Source organism: Dermochelys coriacea, chromosome 7 (assembly GCF_009764565.3).
Source record: "Dermochelys coriacea isolate rDerCor1 chromosome 7, rDerCor1.pri.v4, whole genome shotgun sequence".
NCBI classification, from domain to species: domain Eukaryota; kingdom Metazoa; phylum Chordata; order Testudines; family Dermochelyidae; genus Dermochelys; species Dermochelys coriacea.
Window position 1 is genome coordinate 6271120 of NC_050074.1, and position 24938 is coordinate 6296057.

Here is a 24938-nt window from a genome sequence, read left to right on the forward strand (position 1 = left end):
AGGAGATGTTGTGTACATGACAGAGTAAATTTGGTGGCTGGAAACTTAAGTGACTGGATCCATTAGCACCTTGGAGGTCAAAGAACTAGTTCTAAGGGTTGGCATCAGATGCAGCACACGGCTTGTCTATGCCTGTGCACAAGGACTATGTGGTGTTTGTTCTCCTGGTGAAGTGACGTTTTGAGGGGTAAAAAAATCAATTGAGGTTCGAGAGCAGGGAATGTACGACATGCTGTTTAAATCAGGTCTGATTAATTACAGCTTGTAAACCTTTAAATCAAATACCACTAACAACATGGAAAGGTAATTGGTTTGCTTGGATCTGTTGTAAGTTTTTTCAGTACTCAAAAAAAAAGGAATATGTCAGCATTTTCAATGCTGCATATTGGGCTTGTACAAAACCATTCAAAACAAAGCAGTTTCTTATCACCTAACAAGTCCATGACTCCATAATTTTTTCTAGTATTTGGGTGACTTTTGACTTGGTCTACTATGGATATATGATTTCTCTAAAAAAGGATTTGTAAGTCTACAAAGTGGAACTCTTTTCTGGGATCTTAGAAAAATTCATATCAGCATTAACTGCTAGGCACACCTTTCCCACTGCCTTGAATGCAGGTTCTGTTATATTCTGCTATTGCACCCATCCCCATGGTACCTGAATCAACTGCAACCTATTCTATTAGGACTCCCTTGTGCCCAGATGTACTAACTTCCTCTAGAAAGCAACATACTATTTCCACTGAATGGGTGATGAATGGCCCCAACTCAACTGAGTTGTACTCCTTAGGGCCGGGAGGACGGGGAGTAGGCCATGACTGTTGCATACTCCCATGTGCCAACCAGTTGTTCTGGGGAAATAACAGATTTCAACCCCACGCTTGCCATGATACAATCACAGAGTCGTGGGAGGTATTGCACTTCGGGCTGGAAGCTCTGCAGCTAGTGCTGGTCATCCCCGAGCTCCCGAATGATACACTCTTGCAATGTCAAGTGGGTTTGCTGTTAGCATGGTTGAATGCAGCCCTAGTGTGGATGCTAGGTGTAACAGCAAACCCACTAGATGTGTGAATATTGCAGGCAGATACACTGATTCATGTTAGCTACGCTCAAGCATAGTACAATCAAGAAACTCTGACTGTGACCTGAACAGAGAAAGTTGGTCCTGTACTAGCACTGGTTGATAATATACAAATACACTGAAGATTAAGTTGATTTCTTTAAAGACTTCTCTGGCCTGCTAGCCACATTTATTTATAGCATACTAATAAATATTTAACTTGGTACATCATTTTAATCCCTAGGATTTTTGTTTATTACAAAGCAGATTCCTTCAGAAATGGAGGATCCCATATTTCTTCTCTGATTGGTCATTACTAAGTTGACAACAATATATGTTTGAATTCCACTTGCACAATAAAGTTCTTAATCAGTGCTCATCTTCCATTATAATTAAATTTCAAAAGCCACATATAACACAGTGGGCCTATACTACTATATCGCAGATGGCCAACATAAGAATTGTGAATTGTCCATATCAGGGCCCAATTCTTCAGGATACTGCATTTGTTCAACTGGGCTCTAGGGAGTGGAGGACGCTGAATACTTTTTGGAAGGTACTCAGCATCCCAATTGGATCTAGCCTTTAATCTGCATCACTAATCCCCTGTCTCAGTCTACTGCTAATAGACTATCACGCAAGTTAAAGTCTACCCTAAAATCACTCTCTACTGATTCTTTCTAAGCTCTAAGACTCCTCTGAGCAAAAATGATCAGCTATACCAACTGGGTTTTGTGCTCTGTGGTATGGAAAACCCTCTACCACCAGACTGGCTGAGTCTTAAGCCTTTTTCTGTAGAAATGCATAATTTGTGATTCCAATGTATTATTTGATCTGTTTTGCCAGATCCCCATTGCTTCAGACTGCAGTAAGTACATTAATAATACTTAACAAAAGTGTCTCAGACTGTGGTATTCTTGCTCAATGTTAATGACAAAGCACTTGAAAATGAAAAGAAAACAATGCTGTTTAAGTTTGGTTCCTTTAAACAAAATGGGGAGGTAAACCACAGGTTTTTGATCACACATTTAAACACTTGGCAAGCTGGCTGAAATGGTTTTATCTAAACACACATAGAGCATTAGCTCATACTCTAAACGAACTTTCATGAGCTTGGTGACATTTCTACACGTGTAAATGATAATTCATGGAAAAAAGAAAATATAATAGGTGGATCAGAGCTGTTGGTGTCACTGTCATTATGCTAGCGTTTAAATAAAAGGTGGAAGAAAAATAGATTGAGAAAAGAAAGCAAAAGGAACGAGACCCAGACAGACATGTGGCCTTGGAGTGGAGAAAATGACCCAGGAGTTTTGAGGATGTAAAAGAATAGAGCAGGAGAAAGAAAGTAAAACAAGATTGGGCCAGAAGAGATATCTGTTTATCTGACTCCCATCACCAGAGTATCAGAGCATATCACAGACCTTAGCGGATTTATCCTGTAAACAAACCTGTGAGGGAGGAAAGTACTATGCCCATTTTATAGATGGGGAAACCGAGTCACAGAATATGACAACATAGACAGAGGTAGAAAAGCCTAGTAAGCCTATTCCCTCACCTATTGCCTGTCTTGTCTACTCAGATTGTAAGACCTGTGGGGTAGGCACTGTCTTTTTGGACTGTGTTTGTAGTGTTTTGCACAAGAGGGCACTTGTCCATGAGTGGGGCTCCTACACGCTCGGACAATAAAAATAATAACCAATATTTAGACGGCAAGCCTCTTCTGGGGGCAGACTGCTGCTTACCTGTTGCATACCACACAATGGGGTATCTAGGTTGCTTGGGTGCCTTAGGTGCTACTGTAATACAAATCATGCTCAAGTTCTCACAGGCAGTATGCAGTAGGAACTGAACTTAGCTTTGGAGTCAAGGCAAGTGTATGAACCCCAAGACCATTCTTCCTCCCTGCTTGAATATTAAGAGAGAGAGAGAGAGAGAGAGAGGAAGGAAAGGAGAGAGAATTGGAGCAGGAAGCAATGAGAGAAGGGGATAGAGGGAGAGGCGGAAGCGTGTCCACATCTTTCTATATCAGAAGCATTTATATGGCTGCAGGTTCCACAGTATCTGAACAGAGGGCAGGAAACCAGGAAGGACTGATAAAGGGCTCTGAAAAACAGCTAAAATCAAATGACAACACAGAACCTATTCTAAGGGAATCCTGATACTCACATACCATCACAATGGGCACAGTACTCGAACATGAAGAGAATATCTTGTTAAAATGAGCCCATCTCAGTTTTAATTACCATAATTACAGTAATCAATTCCAACAGGTAAAGTAGTTCAGGAGGTGGGGGAGAGGTGCAGGGGGAGGATACTGCATTCCAAGAGTACATATTTTATTGTCTCCCTCTTGTTAATGGCAAAACATCTACCAGTTGTGAGGAATTCTAGGATATTTCCAACGGGATGCTGGTAAGAGTTGGTCATGCCACCAAAAATTTAAATTTTTTGGAATTTTTGTAGGGCACTTTTTGAAACGTAAAGCAAAGTGCAACCAATTATCATCGGATTGCTGACAAACTGACACACTCGTTCCAACAGGCCATCACACGGGAGTATTAACATGGACAACACATGGCTTCCCAGAACAATAATGTCCCAAACCCGGGTTCCTATCATTTATAATGTCTGAGCCCAGATACGCAAGTGAAGACTATGCGCGGGAGGAAGTGTTAGCAGCATCACAATCTCACCACATAGTGCCATGGGAGATCAACAGTTTGCTCTTAAGAGGGAGTGTTGAGAATTCCCTCCCTCCCCCCCACACAGCTAGGCTATGACATGAACACTTGATATAGTTCCTCTATTTTACACCTGTTCTCAGTCCCTCTATCGTTTTTCCACTTTCCCGCCTCTCTACACCATTTCCCTCTCATTTCTACTAACAGGAAAATTCACCCACTAACACACAGGTTGAACTTTGAAGCTAACAACATTGGCGTGGGTTCAAAATTAGGCAAAACAGATTGGCTTGCCCCTACCCCTTATGCAGAAGAAAGGGGACTGGTGCTCCTTGCTACATGCAAGTCTGAGGTATCCCTGAGAAGCCGATCAGAGGGACAAAAGAATATACATACATATGGTGGGGGGCAAAGGGGTTGCGCGCATTTGTGTGCAGGTACCAGGGAGAAATGTGTGAATTTAGCCGTCATTTGACCCGTTTAAATTCCTGTGTGTATTTTTCTAATGAAGAACTTCAAGCTAGACAAAGTAGAATCTTAATGTCCATATGCATAGACATATACACACACACACCTATAGAGTTATAGATATATGCACACACACATTTTATATACAGATAAATAGATAGATATAGATAGAGAGATAGATATACACGCATGCACTGACACACAGCTTCTCGCCAGTATCTTGCTTTCTGGACTGAGATGAAGAGCTTTTTATCACTTAGCTACTATTTGAAATTGACCCAGGTTAGAAGTGACAGAAAGTAATTCGCACCTGAAGATTGGTTGGTGGCCTAATTAGGCAGTGGGCTAATTCCCTTTCTTAAGAGCCAGGTGTCCAACTTCACACAAACCATCATCATGATTGGAACAATTGGAAGCCTTCTCCTCAGCCCCAGCAGGGAGGCTGAGGAATGAATGGGCATGAATGTACGCCTCTCTCAGCCCAGACACGGTCCCCTCTGGGAGAGGGTTGAGGCACACCATGAGAGTGTGTGCAGAAGTGAGAGGGGCTTATTCAGTGCTACCCATGAAGAGAGGACCCGAACCCCAGGTCTTCCAATCTGCCACCAGGCATGAGCACTAAATGTCCTTAACAGGTAAAGTATACCCAAGTTGAGCACTGCTCAAACACTGGGTTATATAAAGGGCTAGTTTCAGTCAGTGGCATCACCCCATTTGTTTTTTTACAGAATCCTTTCCACCTTTCGTACTCCATTCCTCAGCATTACTGCACCACAGCTCCCATCATAGAAACTCCCACAGATGTCTTTTGCTACACACAGAGAGGGCAGTTAGAGCCAAGTTATTATTCGGGGTATTGTGGTACTCGGTATTCCACTGAGGTGTTTTGCACGTTTTTTAGAATTATAATTTGGTGGCTTGATTGAAAATACTGAGTTTATGTGAGCTGGGGGAGAGCAGGCGTTTATGACACAGTAGGCAGGTCTATTGAACACAATTCCCAAATCTTCCAGTCACAAAGTGAATGAAATGAAGGAAGTTCCTTGCTTATATTTCCTAAGTACATGTGGAGGGACATTCACCTTTGGCCACATTATGCATTCTGTATACACTTGGAGCTTTCAGGAAATGCACTGTTATTAACTCCATATTGCCTTTCCCCCTCTTCCTAATCAACCTTCAGCTCCTCTCCTTAGCTGAGGGCTTGTCTACATGTAAAACACTGCAGCTGTACCACTGTAGCGCTTCAGTGAAGACACTACCTACGCCAACGGGAGAGGTTCTCCCATTGGCGTTGGCGCTCCACCTCCCCAAGAGGCAATAATTAGGTCAATGGGAGAATTCTCCCCTCAACCTAGCTGTGTCTACACCAGCGGTTAGGTAGGTTTAACTGCATTGCTCAGGTATATGGATTTTTCATTCCCCTGTCCGACATAGTTACACCCACCTCATTTAGGCCTGATTCAAATGTTTGTTTCCAAGTAACTGGCTCCCTGAGGATTACCCTGCTGTGAGGAATCCCTGGTAAACCAGTCCATTTTCTGGTATAGCTATTTTGCCTCCACTCCTCAGCAATCCCCAGCTGCAGGACCAGCCCCTCGGAGCCACGACTGCTACGTATAATTTACAGCAGACCAAGACTGCTTTGACAGCTGAAGATCTAGCCTGCTGAGTCCATTATTTCTATCCCCCAAATACTGGAAGAAGAATACTGTCCTGTCCAGACCTTCCTGTCTGGATTCTCGCATCTTTTCACTGCCGTCATCTGCCGCACAAACCCATAGTTCCCCTCCATGATGAAACGCAATCCTTACTACTTCTCATGGCTTCCTTGGGCTCAAGTCACTCAAGAGGTTCCAAGATTAATGTGTGTCATATGAGGAGAGACTCAAAATGTTGTATTGCTCTGTATCCTACAGCTTGGGTACATCTGGACTTTTTTAGAGTTCATCACCATTCAAAAGCAGATAATGAGTTCTGATTTCAACAGAACAGCATGTATCATAACGGACAATGGCCATGGTATTTGGGTTCTACTTGGGAATAGAAACCAGCATGATTTTTTTTTCTCTTAAACCAGCCAAGGCTCACCTTTGTTGCTTGCAAATCTGGCCTTTAGACTGAGGAAGCGGTGCTAGAATAGATCAAAGCCTGATCACAAGGGAAGGAATAGGGGGAAACAATATGTAAAAAAAGGAAATTTTCTATTTCACAAAAACACACACACACACACACACACACCAACCCTACCACTGGCCCAAAAGTATGAATCCTGGTACCAGAACCATTTTCAGTCATGTATAGCTGCTTGCATCTGAAGCTCCCAAGTGCATCTCCTGGATGGTGGATGGGAGATTGTCCACATGAGGGCATCTCTGAATAATGAATAAGGAGCTGTGGACTTAAGGTTATACATATAGCTGGTAACCCTACCACATAAAAATAAACGTACAGCAGAAAAACACCAGGAGCCATGTCGGTATGCAGCAGGGTTGAACAGGAGATAGGCTCCCTTACAGGTTTGACCAAGAGTATGTCCTGAGAAGTCCTTTGCTCAAGGCCAGATTAATCAGGAAAATTGGATAGGGGAATGTGAGAACAATGTATGAAGCTACTAAAACTGCTTAAGTATTTAAAGAAATGGATAGATGCCATCCTGATGTCCTTGGAATCAGTGAGTGTAGATGGACAGGTTCACACAAACTACACTTTAGAGAAACAAATAAGACCATCATCTATTCCGGGAATGTGGATGGTACACATAAAGCTGGTGTATCAATCCTAATTTCAAATGAAACTGAGCACTGTTTGAGTGGGAATCAGTCAATAAACAAATTACTGGTGCTCACTGTGAGACTAGATTCTGCAAACTAACAAACAGTCATACCATGCTATTCCCTAATCAACAAAAAGCCAGATGAGGATGCTTTTTATGATTTGTTTCAGGATGAGTTAACCAAGTTCCCAAAACACGACATCATAAGTGACTATGCATGATTTCAACACAAAGACTGTAATTAACAATGATTCATAGATACTAAGGTCAGAAGGGACCATTCTGATCATCTAGTCCGACCTCCTGCACAGCGCAGACCACAGAATCACCCACTCTTATGAAAAACCTCACCTATGTCTGAGCTATTGAAGTCCTCAAATCGTGGTTTAAAGACTTCAAGGAGCAGAGAAGCCTCCCTCAAGTGACCCGTGCCCCATGCTACAGAGGAAGGCAAAAAACCTCCAGGGCCTCTCCAATCTGCCCTGGAGGAAAATTCCTTCCCGACCCCAAATATGGCGATCAGCTAAACCCTGAGCATATGGGCAAGATTCACCAGCCAGATACTACAGAAAATTCTTTCCTGGGTAACTCAGATCCCATCCATCTAATATCCCATCTCAGGGGATTTGGCCTATTTACCATGAATATTCAAAGATCAATTACTTACCAAAATCACATTATCCCATCATACCATCTCCTCCATAAACTTATCGAGTAGAATCTTAAAACCAGATAGATCTTTTGCCCCCACTGCTTCCCTTGGGAGGCTATTCCAAAACTTCACTCCTCTGATGGTGAGAAACCTTCGTCTAATTTCAAGTCTAAACTTCCTGGTGGCCAGTTTATACCCATTTGTTCTTGTGTCCACATTGGTGCTGAGCTGAAATAATTCCTCTCCCTCTCCTGTATTTATCCCTCTGATATATTTAGAGAGAGCAATCATATCTCCCCTCAACCTTCTTTTAGTTAGGCTAAACAAGCCAAGCTCCTTAACTCTCCTTTCATAAGACAAGTTTTCCATTCCTCGGATCATCCTAGTAGCCCTTCTCTGTACCTGCTCCAGTTTGAATTCATCCTTTTTTAAACATGGGAAACCAGAACTGCACACAGTATTCTAGGTGAGGTCTCACCAGTGCCTTGTATAATGGTACTAAAACCTCCTTATCCCTACTGGAAATGCCTCTCCTGATGCATCCCAAAACTGCATTAGCTTTTTTTACAGCCATATCACATTGGCAGCTCATAGTCATCCTATGATCAACCAATACTCCAAGGTCCTTCTCCTCTTCCGTTACTTCTAATTGATGCATCCCCAACCTATAACTAAAATTCTTGTTATTAATCCCTAAATGCATAACCTTACACTTCTCACTATTAAATTTCATCCTATTACTATTACTCCAGTTTACAAGGTCATCCAGATCCTCCTGTATAATATCCCGATCCTTCTCTGAATTGGCAATACCTCCCAGCTTTGTATCATCTGCAAACTTTATTAGCACACTCCCACTTTTTGTTCTGAGGTCAGTAATAAAAAGATTAAATAAGATTGGTCCCAAAACCGATCCCTGAGGAACTCCACTGGTAACCTCCCTCCAGCCTGACAGTTCGCCTTTCAGTAGGACCCGTTGCAGTCTCCCCTTTAACCAATTCTTTATCCACCTTTTGATGTTCATATTGATCCCCATCTTCTCCAATTTAACTAATAATTCCCCATGTGGCACGGTATCAAATGCCTTACTGAAATCTAGGTAAATTAGATCCACTGCATTTCCTTTATCTGAAAAATCTGTTACTTTTTCAAAAAAGGAGATTAGGTTGGTTTGGCACAATCTACCTTTTATAAAACCATGTTGTATTTTGTCCCATTTACCATTGACTTCAATGTCCTTAACTAATTTCTCCTTCAAAATTTTTTCCAGGACCTTGCATACTACAGATGTCAAACTAACTGGCCTGTAGTTACCCGGATCACTTTTTTTTCCTTTCTTAAAAATAGGAACTATATTAGCAATTCTCCAATCATTCGGTACTACTCCTGAGTTTACAGATTCATTAAAAATTCTTGCTAATGGGCTTGCAATTTCAGGTGCCAATTCCTTTAATATTCTTGGATGAAGATTATCTGGGCCCCCCGATTTAGTCCCATTAAGCTGTTTCAGTTTTGCTTCTACCTCAGATATGGTAATATCTACCTCCATATCCTCATTCCCATTTGTCATGCTACCATTATCCCTAAGATCCTCTTTAGCCTTATTAAAGACTGAGGCAAAGTATTTGTTTAGCTATTGGGCCATGCCTAGATTATCCTTAACCTCCACTCCATCCTCAGTGTTTAGCGGCCCCACTTCTTCTTTCTTAGTTTTCTTCTTATTTATATGGCTATAGAACCTTTTACTATTGGTTTTAATTCCCTTTGCAAGGTCCAACTCTACTAGACTTTTAGCCTGTCTCACTTTATCCCTGCATGTTCTGACCTCAATAAGGTAGCTTTCCTTGCTGATCCCTCCCATCTTCCGCTCCCTGTATGCTTTCTGCTTCTTCTTAATCATCTCTCTAAGATGCTTGCTCATCCAGCTTGGTCTACAACTCCTGCCTATGAATTTTTTCCCCTTTCTTGGGATACAGGCTTCCTATAGCTTCTGCAGCTTTGATTTAAAGTAATCCCAGGCCTCCTCTACCTTTAGATCCATAAGTTCTTCAGTCCAATCCACTTCCCTAACTAATTTCCTTAATTTTTGAAAGTCAGCCCTTTTGAAATAAAAAACTCTAGTTGCAGATTTATTTTTGTTAATCCTTCCGTTCAGTTTGAACTGAATTAGCTCATGATCACTTGAGCCAAGATTATCCCCTACAACCATTTCTTCTATGAGGTCCTCACTACTCACCAAAATTAAATATAAAATGGCATCCCCTCTAGTCGGTTCAGCAACTACTTGATGAAGGAATCCATCAGCTATCGCATCCAGGAAAATCTGAGCCCTATTATTGTTACTAGCACTGATCCTCCAGTCTATATCTGGGAAGTTAAAGTCTCCCATGATCACGCAGTTTCCATTAGTATTTACTTGATTAAAAACATTAAAAAGGGCTCTATCCATATCCAAATTAGATCCCGGAGGTCTATAGCACACCCCAAGCACCATCGTAGGAGAGGCTTTACTAGTTATCTTCCCCAATGTAATTTTTGCCCAGACGGACTCTCTCTTATCCATTGCATTATTTCTTTACATTCTACCTCATCATTGATATACAATGCTACTCCACCACCTTTACCTTTGTTTCTGTCTTTCCTAAACAGCACATACCCTTCAATACCTGTAGTCCAGTCATGACTACTATTCCACCATGTTTCTGTTATCCCTATAATATCTGGTTTCACTTCCTGCATCAGTAGCTCTAGTTCCTCCATTTTGTTACCTAGGTTCCTCGCATTGGTGCACAAACATCTTAATTTTTGCTGTTTGGCCTCACTCACATTTTGTACCCTATTAGGCACAGTCATTCTACAGCCAGTATAACCTATTAGACTAGTATCCACACCGCCCTCGCTCCTTATATACATTCTCCTACCCACAGCTGTATCCTTTCTTACTTCGTCTTCTTCCCTCTCAATGCTAAAATCTGGTGAGGAGATTACCTGGACATCTCCCAACCATCTTCCCCAAATTCCTAGTTTAAAGCTCTCTTTATCAGTTGTGCCAGCCTCCATCCTAGAAGTCTATTTCCTTCCCTACTCAGATGAAGTCCATCCCGAGAGAACTGTCCTCTGTCCATGAATGCCTCCCAGTGGCCATACATCCCAAAGTCCTCCTTATAGCACCACTGCCTAAGCCATCTGTTGACAGTCATAATCTTGTCACACCTTTGTTGCCCTTCTCTAGGAACAGGAAGGATCCCACTAAAGATCACCTGAGCCTCAATTTCCTTAAGTGTCTTCCCCAGCCTAGCATGATACTTGATACTTTCCAGCAAGAATCTAGCTGTATCATTTGTTCCCACATGAAGGATAATTAGGGGATTCTTTCCCACTCCCTTTAGGATCCTTTTCAACCTCAGGTCTACATTCTGTATCTTAGCACCCGGAAGGCAGCACACCCTTCTATTCTCTGGATCAGCTCTAGTTACAGGCCTGTCTATTCTTCTCAATAAAAAGTCCCCTATCACATAGACCTGCCTTTTCCTGGTGACAGTGCTATTCTCCAGTCTCTCCCCTGTTCCCTCCGGCTTCAAGTTCTTTCCATTCCTATTTTCCCTTATAATCCTCTTCAACCCATCCTGTATCCTCCTGGGGCTCATATTTGGTGTAGTCTCTCTTGACTTTTCCCCTTTTCGTATAGGACTAGCCTCTCTTCTCTTCTTCCTTACCCTTCCACCTTCAACAAGTACCTGCTGAGCCCCTTCTTCATTTTCCAACTCTGCAAACCTGTTCCTAAGCTCTATTTCTCCTTCACTAGCCCGTCTTTTCCTCTGCCTGGTTCTTTTAATCACATGCTTCAACTGACCACTTTCCTCACCCAGTCTCCCCTCAAAGTTCCCCAGCCCTGCTTCCATCTGAGAGTCTGAGCTTTTCCCTTCAGATACCTCATATCTTTGCTCCATCATCTGCTCAAACCCCTTCCTAAACTCAACCAGACTTTCCACCTGCATCTCCAAACCTCGGATCTTTTCCTCCATCAGCTCTATCAGACGGCATTTCATGCAGAAAAAACTCTTACCAGGTCCCCCCTCCAGGATCATGTACATACCACAGCTTCCACATCCAGTCATCCTCATTGTGTCTTCCACTACACGAGTCACTCCCACAGCTGCCTCCGTATCTGTCATCGCCTTCCCACCTACATCCTGTTAATCTGGGAAACACAAGCCACACCAAAAAGACCACCCCCCCCCAGCAAAAGCAAACCCCAAACATTCACCACAATACAAACTCCCCTGTTTACAGCTCTGTTTGCTAGCTCCTATGCCGCTACAGCTGTCAGTGCTGCTGCCTGACTGGCTGGCTACCTTTATAGGACCTCTAGTCAGAAAAGCCCCGCCCCCTAATCATGATGGATTGGATAAAACTATCAGCAAGTGTGGCAGGAGTTTGGACATGAACCAAAATGGTGAACGATGAGTAGAAATTTGCAGTGTGAACAACCTAGTGATAAGTGGAACAATATTTCCTTATAAAGAAATCCATAAAATGACATCCAGTGTGCAGCGACAGTCGAGAAAGCAAACTGGATGTTAGGAATCATTTAAAAAGGGATAGAGAATAAGACAGAGAATATCTTATTGCCCTTATTTAAATCCATAGTACGCCCACATCTTGAATACTTCGTACAGATATTGTCCCCTCATCTCAAAAAAGATATACTGGCATTAGAAAAGGTTCAGAAAAGGGCAACTAAAATGATTAGGGGTTTGGAACTGGTCCCATATGAGGAGAGATTAAAGAGGCTATGACTTTTCTGCTTGGAAAAGAGGAGACTAAGGGGGGATATGACAGAGGTATATAAAATCATGAGTGGTGTGGAGAAAGTGAATAAGAAAAAGTTATTTACTTGTTCCCATAATATAAGAATTAGGGGCCACCAAATGAAATTAATGGGCAGCAGGTTTAAAACAAATGAAAGGAAGTTCTTCACACAGCGCACAGTCAACCTGTGGAACTCCTTGCCTGAGGAGGTTGTGAAGGCTAGGACTATAACAGGGTTTAAAAGAGAACTGGATAAATTCATGGAGGTTAGGTCCATTAATGGCTATTAGCCAGAATGGGTAAGGAATGGTGTCTCTAGCCTCTGTTTGTCAGAGGATGGAGATGGATGGCAGGAGAGAGCACTTGATCATTACCTGTTAGGTTCATTCCCTCTGGGGCATCTGGCATTGGCCACTGTGGGTCGACAGGATACTGGCCTGGATGGACCTTTGATCTGACCCAGTATGGCCATTCTTATGTTCTTATGACATGGACCACCCTCCTCCCAGATTGTACTACAAAGAACAAGATAGATAACAAAACTGTCAAGAACATTTCACAACTCATTGGCAGATCTACATGTACAAAGGGGAGCAAATGTTGGCAGTGACCATAATTTTTGTATTGCTAAATCGAAGATTAAGTTAAAGAGGGTGAAAGAGGTTAAAAGAAAACCATGCATCAACAGCACACAGTTAAAAGACCCAAACACAAAATGTGCCTCTCAGCTTGAATTGAAGAACAGGTTCCGTGTTCTAATGGGGTTAATTGAAGAAAAGCAAGATATTGATACTTTATGGGAAAATGTAAGAGTGTGCTACCTAGAAAGTGCAAAGACAGTTCCAATAACAAAGAAATCTAAAAAGGAAGAATGATTAGTGATGCTGCTTGGGCAGCAGTGAAAAAGAGAAGTGTAAAGCAAAACTCATGAATGCTGAGATGTGAAGAGACAAACAAGTGGAAAGAGGAATAAAGAGCTCTAGGTAAAAGGTAACAAGGAGTGCTAAAAGAGAATAAAGGGCATATATTGACAGAAAATGTCCACAGGCTGAAGATGCTCACCAAAGAGGTGATTTTACAACCTTGTATAAGACAATCAAACAGCTAAAAGGAAACTTTAGAAGTACTGAAGGCCCTATTCAAGATGCAAGTGAAAAGATTCTTAGTGCAGAAGAACAAAGGAAAACATGAGTGGAACATTTTCAGGCTGTTTTAAATCAATCAAATCCAAAGGAATTACTAGAAATATGTGATGAAGATCTACCACAAGAGGTATATTGACTTAGGAACAAGTTAGAAAAACCTGTAAGATGAAAATTGTGAAGGCAGCTGGAAAGGATAATATTACTGAATCATAGAATATCAGGGTTGGAAGGGACCTCAGGAGGTCATCTAATCCAACCCCCTGCTCAAAGCAGAAGAATATCAGGGTTGGAAGGGATGTCAGGAGATCATCTAGTTCAACCTCCTGCTCAAAGCAGGACCAATCCCCAGTTTTTACCCCAGATCCCTAAATGGCCACCTCAAGGATTGAACTCACAACCCTGGGTTTAGCAGACCAATGCTCAAACCACTGAGCTATCCCTTCCCTGCTCCAGAAGAGATTATTCAAGCACATGATGAAACAGCCTTCCATACTTTCCTCATGTTTTGGGATAGAGTATGGAAAGAAGAAAGGAACAACCCAACGCAGTGGAAGAGAAGCCTACTAGTAAAATTCCCAAAGAAAGGTGACCCCACCTACTGCAATAATTGAAGAGGAATCACATTATTCTCAAAGCCTGGGAGAATCATGTGCAACATTATCCGGGGACCTATCAAGAAACAAATAGACCTCTTTAGGGAAGAACTAGCAGGTGGTAGGCCATTGAGATCACGTGCAGACCATATTGTTGTTCTCAGACATATTCTAGACCAAAATGTGGAGTACCAAACTCCGCCCCCATGATAAATGTTATAGATTTCCTGAAGACTATTGGCAGCATACACTAAGACAGTCTTTGGAGAGTTATGGAATGTTATGGAATACCAGCAAAACTAATTAGAATAATCAAGTATCTAGATGATAATGCCAAATGCACCTTCAGAGTTGATGATCACATCAGCCAGTGATTTGTAGTGACAACTGAACTAAAGCGAAGATGTATTATTCCCCCAGTATTCTTTGCACTGATCATGGACTATGTCATGAGGAAAATAACCACAGAAAGCAACCAAGGAATTTTATGGACAAATGATAAAGCACAACTGATTAGTTCATTTTTGCTGATGACATTGTCCAGCTTGGTTCAACACATCAAATACGGAAATAAAAGACCCAGTTTTTCACAGATGCAGCAAAATAAACTGGTTTATCTATAAGGGAAAGACAAAATATATGGCTACTGATGTCATAGAATATCAGGGTTGGAAGGGATGTCAGGAGGTCATCTAGTCCAACCCCCTGCTCAAAGCAGGACCAATCCCCAGTTTTTACCCCAGATTCCTAAATGGCCCCCTCAAGGATTGAACTCACAACGCTGCGTTTAGCAGTCCAGTGCTCAAACCACTAAGCTATCCCTCTCCCCCTCCTCTTTTGTTACTTTGTCCACAAAGTAACCATTAGAGTGGACAAAAAAAAACTAGTAGAAGATAGTCATTTTACCTATCCAGGGAGTGAGATGTGGAATGATGGTGCCACCATGTTAGATCTCAAGCAATGCATATCAAAAGCAGCAAACAACTTTCTCAAACTTGAAAAAATTTGGAAAAGTAGTATAATTGGCACCAACACAAAAATACACATTTTTAACACCAGTATCATGCTTGTCCTCCTTTATGGAGAAGAGTCATGGACATCTACAACAGAAATTGATAACTCATTTCAAAATAAATGCCAGCGGAAGAACTTCGGAGACCATTGGAAAGAGTTTCTGGCAGCATCAGAAAGTCTAAGTAGACTAAAGCCTCAAATATGGTAAGGAGAAGATGATGATAATATTTTGGATATGCTTTAAGGATGTCACCAATACAACTTCCAAGGCTCAAGGGACACTCTAGTCCTATGTTGTAATCAAACCCCCAAGCAACGATCTGCATTAATGTGTTTGTACTTGCCCATTTTTGTCAATAATTAAATACCTGCAGTAAGCATTGCCAAAACAAAACACCTTAATGCTTTTCCTTTCTTTAATGAAACCATTAAGGTTACACCATAATTAATTATTAGTCAACTAAGCAGTACTGTTGCAAAGCCATTTGCTTTAAGCTTCCATGTATTGTACCTAAGTGCCACTAAATAGAACAGCATGTCTGTTAGGGGAAGGTATGATTTAGTAATCAAATATTTATCCCCCAAAACCTGCAGGATGGAATGGCAAACTTCAGTCTCTTATCTTGAATCTACTTTAGCTAATTATTAATGTAACTGATGCTCGGAGATGGTTAAATAATCTGGATTAATTTGTTACTTATACTGACACTTTCTTAAAGTTAAGTGAAGTTGGTTGCTAAATTATGAAAGGGTTTCAGGCTGAATGTTAAATACTTATCATTAAACAGGTTGAACTTGGACATCAAAGGGGCAGTTGTACAGTCCAATGGTGAAGAAGCAAACCTGAGAATCATAAGAAAAAAAAAGAGCTTCAAGAGAGAACAAAGGGGTACAGGGAGGACTGGGTTTAAGCAACCCTTGTCCATTGCCATGGAGACTGCACCAGTAAATAGGGCTGAGGTCAGTGCATACCAGTTCTCGAGGCCTGAATTATGAAGGAAAACCACTTCAGAGAGTCCTAGACATTAGCATTAAGGACTATGTGATGGTATGCAACACACAGAGAGGAACATTCATTTTATCATACAGTGGGTTAAGCTGTTTTGACCCCATTATGACTCTGCCCTGAACCATGATTAGCAAGGGTAGAGACTGAACTATCAAAAGAAACGGGCATTAAAAGGGGCCTTAGGGATGGAGGAGTTGAGAATTGGAGTGAGACGTGAGACACAACTTCCATCACTGACGAAGAAACCGTTTTAAGGCACAGTGTCAGGGCCAGCCAACTTGACACACAAAAAGATGTCACTTAGGCCCAGGGATTACCATAGGAACAAGGACTGCAGTAGATCAGGCAGGGCTCAGCTGAGCACTAGAGAGCATTAGAGGAGAAGATGAGACCAGATTATTTTGCAAGACAAAAAGCTCTGGCAAAGAGCAGTGCATACCCAGACATCAGGGAGAGAGGGCTACGAAGAATGGCCTAATGAGACAGTTGCCATGCGAGGGTTGTTTTATTTATTTATAATTTACATAAAAGTGTGTATGCATGTCTGTGTATTTTGGGAAGCCTGGCTAAAGAGTATCTGTGGGAGAACAAAGGGTAGTTTTGCTTTGTGCTCTCTCAAAAGGAATAACTCTATTGCCCTTTTTCGGCAATCTTTTGCTCTGTCCACTGTGCCTTACCATAGCAGTAAACATGAATCAAGTTTCACATTGGTCATGTGTAAGATTCTCCTTTTGGGGTCATGTATTTCTGAACCACGCACATTGGGGCAAAAAAGCCACAATCTAGCCCCAGCACTTATTTTAGCTAACCCCTACAGTCTGGTACAGCAAGATGGGATGCTGAGTACACTGACCCCAAGCCAACAAAGCACTTAAGTAGGTGCTTAACTTTAAGGATGCGAGTAGCCACAGTGGTTTCAGTTTTCAGAGTAGCAGCCGTGTTAGTCCGATGAATGCATCCAATGAAGTGAGCTGTAGCTCATGAAAGCTTATGCTCAAATAAATTTGTTAGTCTCTAAGATGCCACAGGTACTCCTTTCCTTTTTGCGAATACAGACTAACACGGCTGCTACTCTGAAATCTGTAACCAGTCTCTCTTAGGGTTTTCTGCACCTTAGTACCAGAGGACTTTCCACATAAATAGATTGCAAAAATAAATAGTAGAAGGCATATTTAGAGCATTGCTAAACTCCATGGGACAGATTTTCAAACTCCCAGGAGGGACATAACTTCTTAGGGAGGTTTCAATGGCCCACTAGGTGCATATCTTTAGCTGCCTAAATATATTTGAAATCTGGCCCCATATGCACACTGATGAGCCCCACAGCTATCCCCACCTGATCAATGACAGCCATGTTCTTTCATTTTTCTCTCTTACATTTTATTCATTTCTTTTTTCAGATGTTGGTTTTAATGCAGATTGGAATAATTGTAATCTACTCTCCCAGCATTATAACTAACAATACTCAGCTTGTAATTAGTTTGCTTCCTCCCCTAGAGGACATATATAATTTATTAGGGACATTATATAATAAATAAGTTTCCAACTGTTATATGACCATTTATAGTAGGATATAGCCACATTTAGTTCTTTGTACCCACACAACATCCTCAGGCAAAGTACAGAGGTAAAATTTAATAGTCTGGAAGGCTTTATATGATTTGTCATCCCACTTGGGTATGTTTTATTGATTTGTTTTTTCCTGAACACAAACAAAACTTTGGGGCTCAATCCTGCAGTCTTTATTCAGGCAAAATTCCCAGTGAAGCCAGTGGGATTTTGCCTGAGTTAGACCTGGGCATTAAAACCTAATTTAAATTTAAATATCAACTGTGTTTGAAAGAACAACATGAAGAATGGGCTAGAGACTATATATTTACTCTAATATCTTAAAACTTTGCCTTTCTCCTTAAAGGGCATAGTCTACTCCCCCCACCTCCCACCCCCAGTTCTAGAAGTTCTGTTCGTGTCTTAGCTCTGGGACTCAAACGGACAATACTGACCCGCTATGATTGATTGTATTTCATGACTTACACTGTCCTCTTTTTGTCATGATGGATTTTTCCTCTCTTCACAGAAATTTCCCCTTCCTACAAATTTCATTACCTCTGTCTCCCTGTTGATTGTCCAATTTGTCTGACCTCTGTTCTTCCCTGTATCATCCAACACTGTTCTCCTTGTAAGAGAAGGTGGAAGAGGTCCAATTTTCTACCAGCTCGGTTTCTTGTTGCACCTGACACTGCTTTTTTGACCCTGATAGGCTTTTATATGCTTTTTTGTTCTACGCTTTTCAACGGGATTCTACCAACACCATCAGTTCTGTAAAAAGAAAAGGAGTACTTGTGGCACCTTAGAGACTAACAAATTTATTAGAGCATAAGCTTTCGTGAACTACAGCTCACTTCATCGAATGCATTTGGTGGAAAAAACAGAGGAGAGATTTATATACACACACACAGAGAACATGAAACAATGGGTTTATCATACACACTGTAAGGAGAGTGATCACTTAAGATAAGCCATCACCAGCAGCAGGGGGGGGAAAGGAGGAAAACCTTTCATGGTGACAAGCAAGGTAGGCTAATTCCAGCAGTTAACAAGAATATCAGAGGAACAGTGGGGGGTGGGATGGGAGGGAGAAATACCATGGGGAAATAGTTTTACTTTGTGTAATGACTCATCCATTCCCAGTCTCTATTCAAGCCTAAGTTAATTGTATCCAGTTTGCAAATTAATTCCAATTCAGCAGTCTCTCGTTGGAGTCTGTTTTTGAAGCTTTTTTGTTGAAGGATAGCCACTCTTAGGTCTGTGATCGAGTGACCAGAGAGATTGAAGTGTTCTCCAACTGGTTTTTGAATGTTATAATTCTTGACGTCTGATTTGTGTCCATTCATTCTTTTACGTAGAGACTGTCCAGTTTGGCCAATGTACATGGCAGAGGGGCATTGCTGGCACATGATGGCATATATCACATTGGTAGATGCGCAGGTGAAGGAGCCTCTGATAGTGTGGCTGATGTGATTAGGCCCTATGATGGTATCCCCTGAATAGATATGTGGACAGAGTTGGCAACGGGCTTTGTTGCAAGGATAGGTTCCTGGTTAGTGGTTCTGTTGTGTGGTGTGTGGTTGCTGGTGAGTATTTGCTTCAGATTGGGGGGCTGTCTGTAGGCAAGGACTGGCCTGTCTCCCAAGATCTGTGAGAGTGATGGCTCGTCCTTCAGGATAGGTTGTAGATCCTTGATGATGCGTTGGAGAGGTTTTAGTTGTGGGCTGAAGGTGATGGCTAGTGGCGTTCTGTTGTTTTCTTTGTTGGGCCTGTCCTGTAGTAGGTGACTTCAGTTCTGTGTAAACATAGGAGAAAACCTCACAGGAACACCTCCTCTCTCTTATCATTATTCTTTTACCTTTAATAAAATTCTCTCTCTTCCTCTTCTGTTAAAGAGAGGGGACACATTCTGTTCTGTTACACCAGTGCAAATCCACAGTAATGCCATGGACATCAATGGGCCCAACTCTTGGTTATGCCAAGGCTATTTAATGTGTGTGGAAACAGTCCACGGAGAATACCCCTTGGTCAGGAGAAGTAGTGGCATTCAGCACCTGCAACCCATGCAATCACAGGGGGGCTGATGTTGTATCAAACAGGCAAGGTACTAACAAGCTTCAACAGGACTTTATTTTCACCACAGCATTACTTGTCCCTGGTGACAAAGTCAATTGTAGTGGAGCTGGAACATGCCCTACCTGTGTGGAGGGCACCATTTTGCTCTACAAAATGGCATCCTCCATGCAGCATGACAGTACGTGTGAGGTCACACTGCGTGGAGGATGCCATTTTGTATAGCAAAATGGTGTCACTGTAGGCAGGGGTCCTAGAACTGAGCTTTGCAGGGCCCCTACAGGACAAATGCTGCCACTGGTTAAGAGTCCTCCCTGCTCTGTGTAGGAATGGTGTAAGGGATCTCCACTGGCTCTGCTCCCAGTCACTCCCTTCCATGGAAGGAATGAATCAGAAGTGGGTTGGGGCATGGCTGGAGTGCTCTGCACTGTATCTGCTTCGCAGTACCATAGGGAACCAAGGGAAACGGAGCATAAGTTACAGCAGTCACAAAGCCGCTCTTCCACCCAAGGCCAGGAAGGCGCCTGAATGGCCCAGAATATGGAGAGCACAAAGGTGGCTTAAAGCCATCACTACTTCCCTCCCTGCACACGCCATTCCTGCCCCAGGTGCAGGAATGGAAGAACTGAGCATCCAGCTCAATGGGTGCAATGGAGATAAAAACCTGATTTCTGTGTAGTTACTCTTGATTTATCACCATTATAATGATGAACAGAATTTGGCCCAAAGTTATATGACTGATTAAACTCACTCTCCTGTGTAAAGCAACTCCAACTCCCAGGTGTTCAGGTCAAAACAAGAAGTGGCGTCAGTGCAGAGAGAACATCTTGGCTCTAGCATATAAAAAAAAAAAATCTGAACGCTTTCCAAATCTATAAATACACACAATATTCCTGCAAAGGAGCAGAAAGAGAATGTCTCGTATCCTTACAGCTACAGGTTTATTAACACATTCCAGGGTTTCACCATCTCCCAGCAGGATAAATAGCATGACAAACAGAGGTAACCCCCTCTATATTTTGACATAAATTGCAGTGATGTAGAGTTCAGAAATAGTTAAAAGAAATGTTCCAAATACATTGTTGCATTGTGTTATGAAGCACATTAATGCATGGTGAATTTCTCAGAGACAAAAATGGCCATTGCAGCTATTAATGCAAATATTTTCTAACACACTAATAGAATTTACAACTTATAAAAATGATTTGAAAATGTGTATTTATATTACACCAACACATTTTCACAAGGGGAAAAGTTTTCTAAATAGAAAACACTATTTTAAAGATGTTTTTATTTAAAAATGTACTAGTACTATTTTTCATATTCCCTTTTTTGTAAACCCAAGCTCCCCAAGTTAGATTGCACAGGCATCAGAGAGAGAGAGAAAACATAACTAATACATTTTAGAACTCTCTAAACATTATCTTAAGCAGCTTTTCTAGGGACAAGAATGTCAGTTTACTATAATGTTTAAATAACATGCAGGCATATATTGCTTTGCTTAAAGGTTGTTATGATTCTTCAGTGTGTGCACATGTGTATGATTTTAGACACAAACACACACACACACACGAATCACATACTTTCATTGGGTCATTTCCACACACCGTGCACTGTGGGCAGTACAGAGCTTGAGCAGCAAGCCAGATGTCTGATAGGAATTCTGGCACAGCATTAGTATCCCCACCTCCCACATATGCCTGGTCCTCTCTGGCATGGCCCTGCCTACTATCCACCCTCTTAGGAGGTCTAGCACACAGGGTGTGCATGGAGAGGATGGACTCAGCACTTTAGGAAGCACTGGGACTACAATCATGTGCAGGGTCTGAGGTGTGCTCCTTGTGGGATCGGTGGAGCAAATACCCAGAATCTGGCCTTTAGTCTTCAGTCTCACTGATGCTTGAAACACAGCCCCTTGTGTACTGCAGGAAGGATAGTCAGAAGCCTGCTGGTCTCCTCAGGGAACCAAGCCAGATGCAGATTTTACATCATACTAAATCTTAAAATAAGCACCCAACAAATACAACAGTTGTTCAAACCACTGCTAAATCGGGCTGCATGGCAATTCACCAGTGCTCTTTCCTCTAAAACCCTCAGAGAACCTGCTGCCTTGAGTTCTACAGCTGAACTGCCCTATGTAGGACCTAAGTATTTATTATTTAATTATTTATTCTGTGGCTGGACTCAGAGAGGAAGGGTTGGTTTTATGGCCTGGCACCACGTTCCATTTCCAGCTCTGCCAAAGAAATCATCCAACCTTGGGCAAGTCAGTTAACTATTCGGTGCCACCGTTACCTACCTGTAAAATGGGGATAAATAATCCTTCATCTCTCACACCCTTTGTCTGCCTTGTCTACTTAGACTGTAAACTGTTGGGCAAGCTTCCACTGCCTCAAAACAGGTATATGTACAGCATCTAGCACAATAGCATCTTCATCGCAGTTGGGGACTTTACTTGCTACCATAATACAAATAATAAAGGTTCTTAAAAATATATCTTATGTGGAGCTAGTGCTTTTGAATGCCAAGATGGGTAATTCTGGAAACTAGAAATGCCACCTCAGAGGCACACAAAACACAAAACACAAGACATCTGGGATAATCCTGAGCCCATAAAACTGGACAGTGAACAGTGTGTACTGAGCACTCTTACAGATTTCCCAGGATAGGTACCTCAAAAAAGAGAAGATCCTGGGAAAACCTGGACAAGCGTCAACCCTACTGGAAACTGAAGCCCTTTTTATAGTCTCAAAACAGGATTCCCAGCACTGCTGTGTCATTGTGGATTCCCTCAGACTTGGAGGGATAAGTAGGGATGCCAGTTCAATGATTGGAGTCTCTGATGGGTCCTTGCTGGGTACCAAGTATGTTGATCATTTTTGAACTGGACTGAGAGCATCAACTCACTTCACACAGACCACTGAGCAGCCTTCAGGTGCCTTTCTGTCACTGGGCTGGATATGAACCTGATTTTTGTATAAGGATACTAGTGCCCTGCTTTGGATCTTGCTCTGAGACAATACAGTAAATATGAGCCCACTCTGACTACTGCCTGTCATCTTGTTGGTTCTACATTCTTGTACAGCATTATTACTCGTTATGTGTACTGTAATGCTTTCTGGAAGCCAAGGCCTCTTGTGCTAGGCATTGTTAAAAATAAGAAGAGACAATCTTTGTCCAAAATAGCTTGTAATCTAAATAGACAGGACAGACAAAGGAAAGATTATCAGCCCCATTTTACAGATGGTGAACCGAGAGGCAGTGAGATTAAGTGATTAACCCAAGGCCACACTAGAAACTTGTGGCAGAAGCAGGAATCGAACCCAGCTCTCCTGGATCGCAGCCCAATGCCTCAAGCCCAGGAGCACAAGATAGCCGTCTGCAGCATGGCAATAAAAGCTTTCCAGATAAGTTAGTACAGCATGTAACATACTGAATATGTAAAGGAGAAATATAAAGAAGGATGAGAAAACATAGTGAAGATCTTAGTTGTAGAGAATGTTCTAGAAGTGGTGATGTACGTTTTGAAAAAATTCCAAGTTGTTTTTTAAAGATTCTTTTCCACTAGCCACAAAGTTCCTCCCTCTCTCTTTTTCATATGTTTGGTTTTGAATCAAGGTTGGTGATCTGTATTACTACAGCAAAAATAAAGAATTTGTGTATATATGTGTATGTATTTAAAGCATTGCCTTTGATAGGGCATTAGCTGCATGTGGCTACATGCCACACTGCTTGACTTAGATACATTGCCATGGATTGAATTCCAGAATAATTTCACAGGCATTAAAGTGAATGCTTGCCCTTTTCTCCATGGAGGTGGCATTTATATTAGTACTTTGTATGCTTTTTTAAAGAAAACATAGATGTGGCATTGTTGGAACGTGTGCCAAACTTTGTCAAAATGTTAAACACTTATCAGATTTTTTTTTTTAAGCACCATTGTGGTAATCTGGTCATCGTGGATTTCAATCAACGTTTCCCTGCTTCACAAAAAGCAAAGAGTTTACGAGTAACAAATCACACTCAAAAAACCCCATGAGCAAAACAATATCTCATTTGTTCAGTAAGGCTTAAAATAAGAACATACTTATGCTAGAAAGTGCTGCACTCTTTTCTGCTGATTCATGAAACAAAAACAATCAAGTTTACTGTATACTAGAGATTGGCTCAAACCTCCACATCTGCCATGAGTGCTCCAAATGTCAGGATGGTTGGATCTGGAATGCTGGTTCAGCTCATTATAAATGGAGAAGATATATGCAAAATTTGCAACTGTTTAATCAACTTTTTAAAGTTATGAATGTTTAGAATATTGCTTGGATTAGAAAGTCTTTGGGGTTTTCTTATATGTTTGTACAGTGCCCAGCACAATGGTATTTCTATGCAACACTGCGTAGAGGCACCAAATAGTAATACAAATAGTAAACAGTGAATCTAAATCCAGCTAGAAACTAGTTTCCTGTCTTGGATATTCAGAGTTTGTGCAACCACTGTCACAAAGGATGTAACATTGGCGCAAGATAATTGCTACCACTAGCAGGTTCAATATCTCCACTTGCATTTTCTAATTAATTTCAAAGCTTATTCCTGGAGATCAGTGCTTCTTAGAGTATATCTTTGCAGCTTGGTTGAGGAAGGGCAAGAACTTTGGAATTCAACATGGCTGGAGTCCAAGCATTGGTACCTGTAGTTCACCACAGGTAAAGGGGGAACTCCAGCATGTTTTGACAATGAAAGGAGCAGTCTCCTTGGTCATTATACTGAATGGTCACTGCACCTAGATCCAGACTGGTAGAGCTGCCTTTCCTTCTCCACCCACAGAGCTAAAGCTCCCCCAGATCATCTTGACTGCTGAACAGCAGCAGAGAGTACAGAGTACACGGCTCAAAAGAAAGGTTGCCCAAACTGATCCTTATGGTGGAATTCCATTATATAAAAATTGAAAATCTTGCATTACCTATAATTACCCTTCTACCACTGGCTATCTTTACAATATAGTAACTAAATAAAGCACCTTGCAGTTCAGCCACTATTTTATCCTCTAACACAAAATGTCGACAATCAAAATTGCACAAAAGGAACATGACCAGTTGTTACATTTTAT